The following is a 13,407-nucleotide window of genomic DNA, read 5'->3' on the forward strand; positions in this document are numbered from 1 at the left end:
TATTTTGATCACAATGAAATTATTTCCTACAGCTGGACATATGCATACTATACAATTTCTGGGAGGTACTACTAGCGTTATTATTAGGCTCTGAATCCTAGGGTCTTACTCATCTGCAACTTTGATTTGATTGTGCTACGTTCATTGAGAGGCTACTTAGAACTTCATATGCTAAGATGCAACAGTTAAAATTTCCAGACTGTTTATAGTTCTATCATTTATAAGCAACTTTGCAGGCCTTCTGTTTCATCATAGCTTTTAATTTTTTTAAAAATATATTTTTATTGATTTCAGAGAGGAAGGGAGAGGAAAAGAGAGATAGAAACATCAATGATGAGAGGGAGTCATGGATTGGCTGCCTCCTGCACGCCCCCCACTGGGGATCAAGTCCACAACCTGTGCATATGCCCTTGACTGGAACTGAACCCGGGACCCTTGAGTCCGAGGACTGACGGTCCATCCACTGAGCCAAACCAGCCAGGGCATAGCTGATTTTTAATTTACATTGATAGCTTTTAACTTTAAAAAAATTGATTTTAGAGAGCCCTGACCGGTTTGGCTTGTAATGAGAGTGTAGGCCTGCCTCCTGCAGGGTGGCAGGCTTGATTCCAGGTCAGGGGCGCTTACCTTGGTTGCAGGTTCGGTACCCCCCAGGAGGCAACCAGTGGATGCCTGTCTTTCACATCCATGTTTTTCTCTCTCCTTCCTCCTCCTTCCCTTGCACTCTCGAAAGATCAACGGAAAAAATATCCTTGGGTGAGGATTAACAAGAACACCAACAAAATTGATTTTAGAGAGGAAGGGAGAGAGAAACATCCATTTGTTGTTCCACTTATTTATGCATTCACTGGTTGATTCTGGTATGTGCCTTGACAGGATCAAACCTGCCACCTTGGCCTATCAGGAGAGCGCTGTAACCAACTGAGCTACCCACCAGGGCTCATCATAGCTGTTAAACTGCTGCACAAACATAAGATGTGGTTACTGTTTAACTTTACACTGTTTCTCAATACAAGGTCGGCTTCCTCTGCATCCATACACCAGTAATTCCCATTATGCCATGCCCCGCGCATCGTCTGGAAGCTACCTGCTCTAGCCCACGGACACGTCAGATCTGGGACATTACAAACCTGGCTGTGGAAGCACTTGGAAGTCCTGGACCACCACCACTAAATGGAGGACACCTGTTTCGGGTTGGGGGGTGGGGGTGGGGGCGTGCAATCAAATATGAAGTGAGACCAGGAAACCGGAGCTGTTACCACGGCTCCAGGGCTCCAAACCCGTCTTGGAATTAGGAGACCTTCAGGCCTTCATCCCATCACCCGCGTGGCCCCACACCTCCTCGATCTAGGTCCCTAGGTCCCCAAGCTCGAGGTTCCAAATCCCATGCCCCCGAGCCACACATTCTCTTCTCCCAGCGGCGAAGCCCCCTCACCCCGCCCCGACATTTCTGAAAACGGTCGTCTCCAGTTCGCAGGAATCCGTGCTTTGTTGCAAATGAAGGATGACGTGACCACAGCCTACATTTTCGAGCTGCATCAGGTCCGCGACGATCCTCCAGGGAAAGGGCAGTCGGAGACCTCCGGGTGCTTTTCCTGCTTTCTCACCTCCTGTCTCAGAGGTATCATCGCGCCTTCCCACCCGCTAGGCTAAGAGGAGCTCTCTCATCATTCTTGAAGCCTTCGATGCCCTCTTCCTTTTCAGTTTTTCCATTTACAAAAATTCCCACAGAAAGACGTGGAAGGTAAAGCAGAGAACAGGGTACAAAGAAGTTTCTTAAAACACCTCCTTTTACAGGTTCTTAAGGCGTCCCCTTTAAGGAACCAGGCCCACCTCTTTCCCATTCATAATGGCTTTCCTTCCTGCCCATCACTCTACCTTTAAGAATATTTCCTGTTCCTTCAACCCAACTTGCACACCTCCGCCCCACGGCCCTCCTCATTGGGCCGCCTGAGGCTCGTTCACTCTCCGGTTTTCCCTTCACCTCCTCCCGCCCTCCAGCCTAGCGCAACGGGATCCCGGGTCGTGATTGGCTACCACGGCAGCCTCCCCGGGGCCTGATTGGTGGGCTGAGGGGCAGGGGCGGGAGCGCGGCGCACCCAGGGTAGGCTGTTTGCGTGCCGAGCGGCCGCGGCGGAGGGGCGGGGAGGGGCGGGGGGGAGGGGGGCTGGGAAAGTTGAGGCCGCGCTGCCGCCGGGTCTCCTGCCTAGAGGGCTCCGGCTCGCAGCGCAGGCGGCGGCCGCAGGAAGAGGCGGCGGGGCGGGGGGAGAGGAGGGCCTGGGCCCGCGCTCCCCCAGCCCCAGAGGAGCCGGCGCCGGCCGCAGAGGGAGAGGTTCGCCGGGGCGGTCGGACAGCCCTGCCTTACGCGCCTGGGATCATGACCCGGGCGGGGGTCGCCGCTGCCGCTGCCGCCGCCGCGGCCGAGACCGCGCAGCCCGCGGGTGAGTGACTGCGGAGGGGGCTGCTGACAGCGGAGCGGGGGGCGGGGGCCGGGGCTGCGAGGGCGGCTCCGGGGGGCGGCTCCGGGCTCCGCTCCACCCACCCCTCCCTGCTCCCGGAGGCTAGGGCTACGCAAAGTGTGCCTTTTTCGTGGGGACCCTGCTGGCGGAGGCTGTGGGGTGCGAGCGCGGGTGCTACGTGCACCCCTCTTCTGCCCGACCTCCGGGCGCCCCCTGGTGCCAGGCCCGTGGGGGGCTCTCGCTGCTCACCGGCCCCAGTTGCGCGCGGGGCGAGAGGCTCCTCGCCGCCCTGGTGCATAAAGAGCTGGGCGCCCGGGCTCACCCGGACGGCCTTTGCCCGCCCCCTGCACCTTTTCCGGTCTCGTTCACCCCCTCTGCTCTCCTGGCTGGAATTTCCTTGGGACCTGCTGGTCAGACTCACGTGACTTGCTTTTTGACTCCCACCCCCATGTCGCAGAGTTAGGCTTGCGTTTTCTCCTTAGAAGCTGTTCTTTTCCTCTCTTGAGTACGAGCGGTAGAAGCTAATGGCCAACTCTTGGAATCTTGTTCATGTTTAACATTGTGATTGTTGGGTTCTCCCATACTCACTGCCCCCTTTCCACCTTCTCCACTTACCCCCTGCGGTTTCAGTGGGGTACAGTCCTTTGAATTTATTAACTTCATCCGGAAACAAGAGACTGCATAAACCTGTGTGTGGAAATCTCAGCTATAGGCTTCTAACTTAGGTTATACCATTTTTTTTTATTTTTTTTTTACCAGTTGTGGCTAACTTAAGTTTGCATAAAGAAGACAGTTGCTTGCCTATAAACAAAGTATTCTTGAATAAACCCTTCAGTGAGTAACATGGAACCTGAAACATATCCATATCTATGTTTTTTCTTAAAAAACGAACAAGCAAAAACAAACAGACCTGCGTTTTGAGGGATCAACAGTAGGCTGTCCTACTCTCCAATCACCTTAATGACTTTTTCCTTCCACACAGGACACTTGTTCAATGTAGTACAGAGTTGCTGTATGGGCTACATTTGTTGTTTCCCTTTATTTGTGAAGTACTCGGAAAGTATCTGTTGCAAAATACTTTGTAGTTATTGCACTGCTGAAACCAGGAACAGTACAGTATAATGTCTCCAGGTACTACAGGGATCAATACTTAATATCACATTTTGCTTTAGTCTAAGCAGTGTGACTTTTGTATACATAGGTATTACATTCTCCCTGTATTTAAAAGAGAAATTTTATGAAATCCAGACATGGATGCAGCCTAGGACATTCTTTAATATAAAAGCACTTCATTGTAGGGATCTAAGGGCAGTTTAGGATTGAAATAATTATTTTCTAAATTAGATGTCTATGGGCCATCATGGAAATGAAATTCAAAAGTTGCAGATTGTGCAGTCAGTGAAACAGTCATGTAAGAGAAATTTATAGGCTATTTTCCTATTTTCAGAGCTTAGCATTGTCAACAAGGGAAAAGAAACACTAAAACAGAGAATGTTTAACTCAGGTTAGAAGATAAGCTTCACCAGATAATCAACTAAAAATTGCTGCTATGAACGGGGACTGAGATCAAGCGTGGGTCTTAACCATATCTGTCATGCTTTACCTTTCTTTTCTCTAGCCCTGTGGTTCAGAACCGACTACTTTAGAATCACCTTGTGTACTTTTACATTTTAATGCTCAGACCATCCCCCCGCTCCCCGAAATTCTCTTACTTTATTTATTTATTTATTTTTGCTTAAAGTATTACAAAGAGTATTACATATGTCTCTCCCCCCCCCCCCCCGCCCTTGACAATCCCCTGGCCTCCCCTACCCCCCAGTGTCTTATGTCCATTGGTTATGCTTATATGCATGCATACAAGTCCTTTGGTTGATCTCTTACCCACCCCCACCTCCCCTCCCACCCTCCCTGGCCTTCCTGCTGTAGTTTGACAGTTTGTTCGAGGCAGCTCTGCCTCTGTATCTATTTTTGTTCATAAGTTTATACTGGTCTTTATTGTCCAGAAATGAGTGAGATCATGTGATATTTATCTTTCTCTGACTGGCTTATTTCACTTAGCATAATACTCTCCAGTTCCATCCATGCTGTTGCAAATGGTAAGAGCTCCTTCTTTTTTACAGCAGCATAGTATTCCATGGTGTATATGTACCACGGTTTTCTAATCCATTCATCTACTGATGGGCACTTAGGCTGTTTCCAGATCTTAGCTATGGTGAATTGTGCTGCTATGAACATAGGGGTGCATATATCCTTTCTGATTGGTGTTTCTGGTTTCCTGGGATATATTCCTAGAAGTGGGATCACAGGGTCAAATGGGAGTTCCATTTGTAGTTTTTTGAGGAAACTCCATACTGTCTTCCATAGTGGCTGCACCAGTCTGCATTCCCACCAGCAGTGCACAAGTGTTCCTTTTTCTCCACATCCTCTCCAGCACTTGTCGTTTGTTGATTTGTTGATGATAGCCAGTCTGGCAGGTGTGAGATGGTACCTCATTGTTGTTTTGATTTGCATCTCTTGGATGATTAGTGACTTTGAGCATGTTTTCATATGTCTCTTGGCTTTCTGAATGTCCTCCTTTGAAAGGTGTCTATTTAGATCCTTTGTCCATTTTTTGATTGGATTGTTTATCTTCCTTTTGTTAAGTTGTATGAGTTCCCTATAAATTTTGGAGATTGGGCCCTTATCAGATATGACATTGGCAACTATGTTTTCCCACGTAGTGGATTTTCTTGTTGTTTTGTTGATGGTTTCTTTTGCTGTGCAGAAGCTTTTTATTTTGATGTAGTCCCATTTGTTTATTTTCTCTTTAGTTTCCAATGCCCTAGAAGCTGTATCGGTGAAGAAATTGCTTCGGCATATGTCTGAGATTTTGTTGCCTTTGGATTCTTCTAGTATTTGAATGGTTTCCCGTCGTATATTTAAGTCCTTTATCCATTTTGAGTTTATTTTTGTGTATGGTGTAAGTTGGTGGTCTAGTTTCATTTTCTTGCATGTATCTGTCCAGTTTTCCCAACACCATTTACTGAAGAGACTGTCTTGACTCCATTGTATGTTCTTGCCTCCTTTGTCAAATATTAATTGAGCATGTTGGTTGGGGCTGATTTCTAGGCTCTCTATTCTATTTTTTTAAAAAATATATTTTATTGATTTTTTACAGAGAGGAAGGGAGAGAGATAGAGAGTTAGAAACATCGATCAGCTGCCTCCTGCACATCTCCTACTGGGGATGTGCCTGCAACCCAGGCACATGCCCTCGACTGGAATCGAACCTGGGACCCTTCAGTCCGCAGGCCGACGCTCCATCCACTGAGCCAAACCGGTTCCGGCATGGGCTCTCTATTCTATTCCATTGATCTATATGTCTGTTCTTGTGCCAGTACCAGGCAGTTTTGAGAACAGTGGCTTTGTAATACAGCTTGATATCTGGTATTGAGATCCCACCTACTTTGTTCTTTCTCAGGATCGCTGCAGCTATTCGGGGTCGTTTTTTATTCCAGATGAATTTTTGGAGAGTATGTTCTAGGTCTGTGAAATATGCCATTGGTATTTTAATGGGAAGTGCGTTGAATTTATAGATTGCTTTGGGCAATATGGGCATTTTAATGATGTTGATTCTACCAATCCAAGAACATGGTATTTTCTTCCATCTCTTTCTCTTACTTTTTATATGGGGTAGTCTCACCCATAGGTATATTTTTAAAACTCCCCAGGTGTTTCTATTCATCAGTCAGGGTTGAGAACTACTATGAGTCTAGAACAGTGATTTTCAACCTTTTTCACCTCGTGGCACACATAAGCTACTAAAATTCCACAGCACGCCAAAAAGTAAATTTTTTGCTCATCTGACAAAAAAAATAAAAGGTGTAATTTTGATTCATTCACACCGGATGGCTATTGTGTTGGCTGTTATTTTTAAAATTTTTATTTTATTTATTTATTTTTAAAAAAATATATTTTATTGATTTTTTACAGAGAGGAAGGGAGAGGGATAGAGAGTTAGAAATATCGATGAGAGAGAAACATCGATCAGCTGCCTCCTGCACATCTCCCACTGGGGATGTGCCCGCAACCCAGGTACATGCCCTTTACCGGAATCGAACCTGGGACCCCTCAGTCCACAGTCCGACCCTCCATCCACCGAGCCAAACCGGTTTCGGCTTTATTTTGTTTTTTTATCACCATGTTGTCATTTTTAAAAAATAAATATATTTTTATTGATTTCAGAGAGGAAAGGAGAGGGAGAGAGAGAAGGGAACATCAATGATGAGAGAGAACTATCGACCGGCTGCCTCCTGCACGCCCACATTGGGATAGAGCTCAGAACCCGGGTGGGTATGTGCCCTGATTGGGAATTGAACCTTTACCTCAACCACTGAGCCAAGCCGGCTGGGCCATGTTGTCATTTTTTAAAAAAAATATATTTTATTGATTTTTTTACAGAGAGGAAGGGAGAGGGATAGAGAGTTTGAAACATCAATGAGAGAGAAACATCGATCAGCTGCCTCCTGCACGCCCCCTACTGGGGATGTGCCAACAACCAAGGTACATGCCCTTGACCGGAATCGAACCTGGGACCTTTCAGTTCACAGGCTGACGCTCTGTCCACTGAGCCAAACCGGTTGGGGCTGTCATTTTTTTAATTTGACAGTCTAAGGGAAAAGAGGTCAGTGCCCCTGACTAAATAGTCAGGTATTGCATGCTTTAAAAATTTTTGTGGCACACCAGTGTGCCTCTTGAAGCATACCACTTGAAAATCACTGGTCTAGAACAGTGTTCAGTCTGCTAGGCTTGTGTTCCAGACTCTTCTCAATTAGGCCTTCACTCATGTGTCCAACTTTCCCCCCTACTGCTTCCCAACAGGAATCTTGACCTCTTTGTGGTCCCACAGATACGCAGGTTAAATCCCTGCTTTTGTTAACAACATTGGTCTTTCTCAGCATACTAGCATCCCCCCTCTGCTCCCTCCCTCGTCAATGTTTCTACCTCTTCTTTTATGAAGATTTTCCTGACAGCTCTCTCTAACTCCTAGTGATTGGCTGGCTCTCTTTGAACTTTGATGCGATCTCTTGTTTAAAAGATTCTCTTTATGATTCTACCATGTGGTGATTTAAATTCTTTTGTATATGTGTTTCATTATTCTCAAACTTAAAGGCAAGGAGTATTTTATTTTGGGCCCTTCTACAGCATTTTGCTTTGAGTTGATTGGTTTGGTTTGGAACCCTACTGACTCTGTTTGCAACCATAGGTTTGATTCCATCCCAGATGGTTCTGTCTTGGTAGCTTCCTCACACTTTAACTCCCATTGAATCATATATGGATGTCAGTTTCTTCCATATCTTTTCCTGACTTCTTTAGTAGGTTGACTGTTTTCTCTGTGGCCCCGTAACAGCTTGTACTTGTTTCTGTGTTAACACTAATCACATTGCCTGAAGTATGTGTTGATCCACCTCCTTCACTAGACCACTACCCCCAGAGCATGCATGTTGAGCAACTCCAGGAGGTACGAGTCACATAATATTCTTTTGTGACAAAATACTGTTGCATATGGCAGAGCCAGAACACAGGACTGTGTTCTCTTCATCTTCTCATTCCTGGGCCCTAACAGCACTTTTCATTAGTGGCACTGAAATGGTTGTTGTCTGAGTAAACAATGGTTGTGCTATATATTGTGCAAAGATAACCATAGACATCTTTAAGACAGATTGATTTGGCTTTAACTAATTTTGCTTTTAAATATTGTTATCTTTTACTCCTGTTATGGATTTGTTAGGGGTTAGTGGAAATTTTTTTTTTTTTGGGGGGGGGGGTTAGTGGAATTTAAGTAATTATGTTTGTGACAGACCCCTTAAGCATGTAATCTTCCTTGCAGTATGCACAGGGAATATACCTTGAGTTTTTTACTCTGAGCTCTAGAGGTTGGCCCTTGTTATCCTTAAAATATTTGTGGAACTCTTGCTAAGAGAGAAACTGTTAACTGTCCAATTGGATAATTTTTCTTTTTCTCATTAAATTTTCCATATGGGTACAATTGCACTACTTCAGAAGGCCAGATCTTTTAATTAGATCGGTAGGGCATGATAAGTTGCTCCCATTAAATGTGCTAATACTGCGTTTTTAATTCAGTTCATCAAGTATTTATTGAGTGCTTACCATGTGCCCAACACTCTTAGGTACTAAAGAGAATACAGAACTAGTAAATGGTGTGAACTCAGCTTTTAAGAAGTTTTTCAACTTATTAGGAGAACTGGGAAACATCATATCAAATAATTAAGGAACTGAACATAGTATTTATTAGATGCTAATTTAAATATGAGTACCCCAAATCTATTATGCAATGGTCAATACCATAGGAAATTAAGAGAGGCCAGCTACTCTTTCTATAGACACTTATTACTTCCATACTGAGTAATTGTTGAGGATACAAATATGGAAGTTGTAGTTTCTACCATTTAGAAGCTTATAGCCTCGTGGAAAAAACCAATAAGCATCTAGAGCAGTGGTTCTCAACCTTCCTAATGCCGCGACACTTTAATACAGTTCCTCATGTTGTGGTGACCCCCAGCCATAAAATTATTTTCGTTGCTACTTCATAACTGTAATTTTGCTATTGTTATGAATCGTAATGTAAATATCTGATATGCAGGATGTGTTTTCATTGTTACAAATTGAACATAATTAAAGCATAGTGATTAATCACAAAAACAATATGTAATTATATATGTGTTTTCCGATGGTCTTAAGCAACCCCTGTGAAAGGATTGTTCGACCCCCAAAGGGGTCGCAACCCATAGGTTGAGAACCGCTGATCTAGAGTATATTTCATGTTAAGATATTGTAGAGTATTAAGTTAGGATATTTGGGACCACCCTCCAGGGATCAGAGAAAGTTTCAAAGAGGATGATTAGGAGTTCCCAGTTGGAAAGTTGATATGAGCATTCCAGACAAAATAACAGATACAAAGGAATGGAAATGAAAGAGGGAATTTTTTGATTAAAGAACTGCAAGTAGCCCTGACTGGTTTGGCTCAGTGGATGGAGCGTCGGCCTGCGGACTGAAGGGTCCCGGGTTCGATTCCGGTTTGGGGCATGTATCTTGGTTGCGGGCACATCCCCAGTAGGGGGTGTGCAGGAGGCAGCTGATCGATGTTTCTCTCTCATCAATGTTTCTGGCTCTCTGTCCCTCTCCCTTCCTCTCTGTAAAAAATCAATAAAATATATTTAAAAAAAAAAAAAAAGAACTGCAAGTAGATATTAGTAGAAAGTGGTATGTTGAAGAGCTTGGATTCTGGAACCAGACACAGGTGTTTTGCAAACTTTTATACCTGAGAGGTCTGAGCTTTTGCAGATCTTGCCTGTGTGAGGTAGCAGTAGCCTACTGGTAACTTCCCTGCTAGTGTTAGTTCAAAGAGATGCCCCAAGATCCACACAATCTCATCTATTCTCCTTGTAACTTCCCTTTTGTCTGTTGCCTTATTGCATGAGGACACTCTGATAGCCATACCTCCCAGTTAATGAATCCATTATCAGGTCCCCTAGCAAAAGCATTCTCTCCTTAGCTACAATAATTTCCTAAACAATAGAAGCCGCAGCGAAGGGGACAGAGAGGAGAAATTTGTAGTGTCACCATAAGAGGTACCACTTCTGTCTCTGCTTGCAGGACCAATTTCTCTTTGGTTATAAGCAACAGAAATTGCCTTTGGCTAAGTTAAGCAGAAAAGGGGATTTATGGATAGATACTGGGGAAGCTCACAGAAGTGAAGAAAGACTAATGAAGCCTTGGGAAGGCCAGGGCACAGCAGCTTCTAGGATCACATGGGTCTGTGAGGCTAACTCAGTCTCAGCCCGTTTCCCTTCTTGGACAGATTCTTATTGGTCAGCCCCTTTCCCACCCCAGAGGTGAGCCCATATTATGGTCCCATCAGACCTTAGGAATGAGGAAGAGAAGCTCTCCAAAGAACAAGTGAGGTGTTGCCAGAAGGTCAAACATAAGATATTTCCTACAAAGTTCATTGAAGTTGGCAGTGTGGAGATCTTTTGGTGAGTTTGATGTAAGCAATTTTAGGAATAAAAGCCAGGTATCAGCAAGATGAAGAGTGAATGGCGAGTGAGGAAGAAAGGACAGTGAAGGGGCCTGATGGTTGGGCAGGAGAAAGAATGGGAACATCTAGAAGCTGTGGAAAGGAGAGAAAAAAACATTTTTGCCTTTTTAATGGGAAAAGAATGAGGATATATTTGATGAAAAAGCACTAATAGGGAAGGAGAGATTAATATATGAGAGAAAAGATATATTTTGTAACAAGACTACTGAGAAATGGGAGAGCTAGGGTCCAGAACAAAGGGAGAGGATATAGTGTTAGCTAGAAATATTAACACATTGTTTGCGGGTAGTTTTTATCGCGCGCTAACAGGTGGCGCGGGCCATTTTTGCTAATTTTTTGCTCAAATGGCAACGTTCAGTAAAATTACGATAACTTTAGTTTACGTATTTATACGTTACCCGCATTCTACCGCTAGTCTATAAGAAACGTTTTAATACGTGTGCCACGCTCTACTACACTGGTAGACCGTATAAATAAGTAAAACGTATAAATATGTTTCCTGCATACAATGTGTTAAGGATGGTTTTTATAGAGGAAGATAGACTTGCACTGGACTTTAAGAAGTCAATAGGATTTAGATAAGCAGAGGGAAGTGGAAAGTCATTTCAGTGAAAAAGTAGCATAGATTTAGCTAAAAATGCACTAGCTGATAAGGAACACAAGGAAGAACCTATCTGAATTGAAGAAGAGGGAAGAATAGATGACATGATTAGTTCTATTACCCTGCTCCTTCGTGTGTTGTACCAGGTGTAAGTGGATGAGTGAGACTGGTCTGTGAAGAAGGTAGTGTTAGGTAAGCCATGAAAGGTCAGACCCAAGAGTGAGTTTGATGCTGTAAATGTTGGAAAACGCAGTATTGTAGATTTTGGACCAGGAGGGGTACATGTTGGAATACAATTGAGTTGGCTAGATTACTAAAATGTTGAGTTATAAAAACATTGAAGAATAGGGTAAAGACTGGGAGCAAAAGAGTATTCAGAACCAGGTATATGTAAAACAGGGCCTAGTCTAAGGTGGTAGTAACGAGCAGGAGAAAAAGATTGTGAAAATAATTGATAGGATTTGGTGAGAAGATATGAAGATTATTTGGGGGTTTAGAGCCAGATTAAAATTAAAAAAAATTTTTTTAAATTGATTTCAGTGAGGGAGAGACAGATAGAAACATCCATGATGAGAGAGAATCATTGATCGGCTGCCTCCTGCACGCCCCCTACTGGGGATCGAGCCTGCAACCTGGGCATGTGCCCTTGGTCGGAATTGAACCTGGGACCCTTTAGTCCACAGGCCGATGCTCTATCCACTGAGCCAAACTGGCTAGGGCAAAAATTTTGATGTCATTGATAAAATGGAGAAATTGTAAGTAGGTCTCTTAGGAGGCAAAGCAGATTAGCATGTTGCAAACTGACTTGTTAACTGGCTTTGAAATGAAATGTTTTGAAGAGGGCTTTGCCTAACCAAAGATTTGGAGCATGATCAGTGTTGAAAGGTAGCTTTATTATAAAAACATAATGACTTTTACACGGAAACAATTTGAAACTTTGTAGGGAGAAAGCAACCAGAAAAAAAGCATTGAGCTTTGGAAGTCCAAGTGAGAGAAAGACAAGGATCCATATTAGAGAAAGATGATGCATAATTGGAAAAGAAGAAGACACCCTGGGAGAGAGAATTTCCAGGAAAGGGAGAGTTCAGCAGCCCAAATCTTGCAGAGTGGAGAAGGAAGACAAAGAAAGGGCCTTTTGATTGGTGGGAAATAGTCCCTGACCTCTAAGAAAGCAGTTTCGGTTGGCAGAACAATCAGAAGGCATAGTGCCATGGGTTTAAGAAGGACTGGCCAATGAAAGAAAGGTGAGAAATTTCACAGGAATAGTAGGAGAGAAATGGAATGATAGAAAGAAAAGGCAGTAAATTCTTGTTTGATATGAGGAAAACTTTTGTATTTTGGAAGCAAACGAGGATTAAGGAGGAAATAAAGTGCTAAAGAGGAAAGAATCAGGTGTAGAGTCCCTCTCCACAGATGGTGGAATTGTCTTTAGGATGGTCTGGTGGGCTGAAAGGATAGATATATAGATAGAGGTCTGAAATGATAAATGTATGATCCGGTTAAGGAACTTGTAGCAGATGACCTCCAACTTCCCAGTGAATTAGTGGAGGGTGGGAATAGAAAAAGACAACTAATGTTTATTGAGCTCTTGTTATGTACTAGACACTTTGCTTGACCCATTAAATGTGTTATCATGTAAATTCATAACAGTCCTCTGAGGGGTTGGTGATAATCTCCAAATTTTAAATGTGAAGATGCTAAGACTTCAAGGAATACTTATTTAAAAACCAAATAGCTAGTAAATGTCAGCTTTGAGATTTGATCCTAGGTCTGATATCAAAGGCTGTTCCCATTCCACTATACCACTCACTCATTAATGTGAGGAAAAGGATATGTAGGGACTTTGAGGATCTGTTAGTGATTACAGTGGCTGTACCTCAAAATCACTTTAGGAGCTTTAACAATTTCTTGTACCCTACCCAGTCATTCATTTCTTCATCAGCATCCTCATTGATTACCTACTACAGTAGTCAGGGTACTCCAGAGAAACAGGACCAATAGACACACATCACAAGATGGTCCTGGAGCATCTTATAGGACCAAAAAGTAAGAAAGTACTAAAATACAGGCGTGGGGGAGAGGAGCGGGGCAGTGTCAAAAGGACAAGGAGCCAACCTGAAAGAGTGCCCAGTGGCCAAGCTTGAACAGTTTGAATTCTACAATAACGATAGCATTAGATTTTGACCCAAAGGATAAAATATATGTCTAGGAGTCCATACTGATATAAATAAATGATTGTATTAATAAATA

At 43.7% G+C, this 13,407-nt stretch overlaps 1 protein-coding gene across 2 annotated transcripts in view; it reads left to right on the forward strand.

Moving 5' to 3' along the window:
• Positions 1 to 2,160: 2,160 nt before the first annotated feature.
• The window catches only part of USF3 (upstream transcription factor family member 3), a 58,239-nt gene continuing 46,992 nt past the window's right edge, over positions 2,161 to 13,407 (forward strand). For both annotated transcript variants that reach the window (XM_059687818.1, XM_059687819.1), the window contains exon 1: positions 2,161 to 2,441. The gene's annotated coding sequence lies outside the window, so the exon portion shown is untranslated. The remainder of the gene's footprint in view (positions 2,442 to 13,407) is intronic.

This window comes from Myotis daubentonii, chromosome 3 (assembly GCF_963259705.1).
Source record: "Myotis daubentonii chromosome 3, mMyoDau2.1, whole genome shotgun sequence".
NCBI lineage: Eukaryota > Metazoa > Chordata > Mammalia > Chiroptera > Vespertilionidae > Myotis > Myotis daubentonii.